The sequence below is a fragment of the Bison bison genome, unplaced genomic scaffold (assembly GCF_000754665.1).
Source record: "Bison bison bison isolate TAMUID 2011002044 unplaced genomic scaffold, Bison_UMD1.0 scf7180017864295, whole genome shotgun sequence".
Lineage (NCBI taxonomy): Eukaryota > Metazoa > Chordata > Mammalia > Artiodactyla > Bovidae > Bison > Bison bison.
The window spans coordinates 1,694,727-1,696,620 of record NW_011494867.1 but is presented as its reverse complement, the minus strand read 5'-3'; positions in this window follow the sequence as shown (position 1 = coordinate 1,696,620).

The window sequence follows — 1,894 nt, the reverse complement described above, 5'->3', positions numbered from 1 at the left end:
GGCTGTATATCGTCACCCTGCTTATTTAACTTATGTGCAGAGTACATCATGAGAAATGCTGGGCTGGAGGAAGCACAAGCTGGAATCAAGATTGCTGGGAGAAATATCAATAACCTCAGATATGCAGATGACACCACCCTTATGGCAGAAAGTGAAGAGGAACTAAAGAGCCTGTTGATGAAAGTGAAAGAGGAGAATGAAAAAGTTGGCTTAAAGCTCAACATTCAGAAAGCTATGATCATGGCATCGGGTGCCATCACTTCATGGGAAATAGATGGGGAAACAGTGGAAACAGTGTCAGACTTTATTTTGGGGGCTCCAAAATCACTGCAGATGGTGACTGCAGCCATGAAATTAAAAGACGCTTACTCCTTGGAAGGAAAGTTATGACCAACCTAGATAGCATAGTCAAAAGCAGAGACATTACTTTGCCAACAAAGTTCGTCTAGTCAAGGCTATGGTTTTTCCTGTGGTCATGTATGGATGTGAGAGTTGGACTGTGAAGAAGGCTGAGCGCCGAAGAATTGATGCTTTTGAACTGTGGTGTTGGAGAAGACTCTTGACAGTCGCTTGGACTGCAAGGAGATCCAACCAGTACACCCTAAAGGATTCAGTCCTGGGTATTCATTGGAAGGACTGATGCTGAAGCTGAAACTCCAATACTTTGGCCACCTGATTCAAAGAGCTGACTCATTTGAAAGACTCTGATGCTGGGAAAGATTGAAGGCAGGAGTCTCCTCGACAGAGGTGAGATTGTTGGATGACATCACCAACTCAATGGACATGAGTTTGAGTAAACTCTGGGAGTTGGTGATGGGCAGGGAGGCCTGGCATGCTGCAGTCCATGGGGGTCACAAAGACTCGGACACGACTGAGCAACTGAATTGAACTGAATTGAACTGATGGAGAGATTGAGGCTAAGCCAGTTAAGTCCAGGATTTGAAAGGCTGAGGCTGAAAAAGAGAACTTAATAACCATTCCCCATGCTAGCACAGCAGTTCTCCAACTTTTGGATCTCAAGATCCCTTTAACTCCTAAAAATTACTAATGATCCCCCCAAACTTTTATGTGGGCTATATTTAGTACATTAGAAATTAAAACTGAAGACTTAAAAAAATTATTTCATTTAAACATCAATGCATATTAACATTGTTGTTGTTCAGTTGCTCAATTAATATAAAATATTAACATTACTAAGACATTTTATAAGTGAAAAATAACTTTATTTTCCAAAACAAAAAAGCTTTAGTGAGAAGAGTGGCAGGTCTCCTTAATAGCTGGCTTAATAGAAAACCTCTGTATTTTCACATGTGCTTCGTTCAGTGTGTTACAAATATGTATCACGTACCCTCTGGAAAACTCCACTGTACACTGGTGAAACACAGTAGAAAAGACAAGTAACTTCTTAGGATCACTATGAAAATTGTTTTGCCTTCAGAAGCACACTCCCCCTCCGTCTGTGGATACTTTGGCAGGCACTGCTGTACTGTATGGGCTTCCCTGGTGGCTAAAAGGGTAAAGAATCTGCCTGCAGTGCGGGAGACCTGGGTTCAGTCCCTGGATTGGGAAGATTTCCTGGAGAAGGCAGTAGCTACCCACTCCAGAAACGACTCGTATATTGGCGCTTTTCAATGCCTTTGTGGCAGGCCTCTGGGGAAGAAGTAACCATTGTTGCTATTCAGTGGCTAAGTTGTGTGCCTTTCTTTGGACTCTGCGACCCCATGGACGGCAGCACGCCAGGCTTCCCTAAATTTCATTATCTCTCAGTTTGCTCAAACTCATGTCCCTCGTTTTGATGATGCCTCCCAACCATCTCATCCTTCGTCGCCCCCTTCTCCTGTTCCCTCAGTCTTTCCCTGCAGCTGGGTCTGGTAACCACTGGTCTGCACTAATG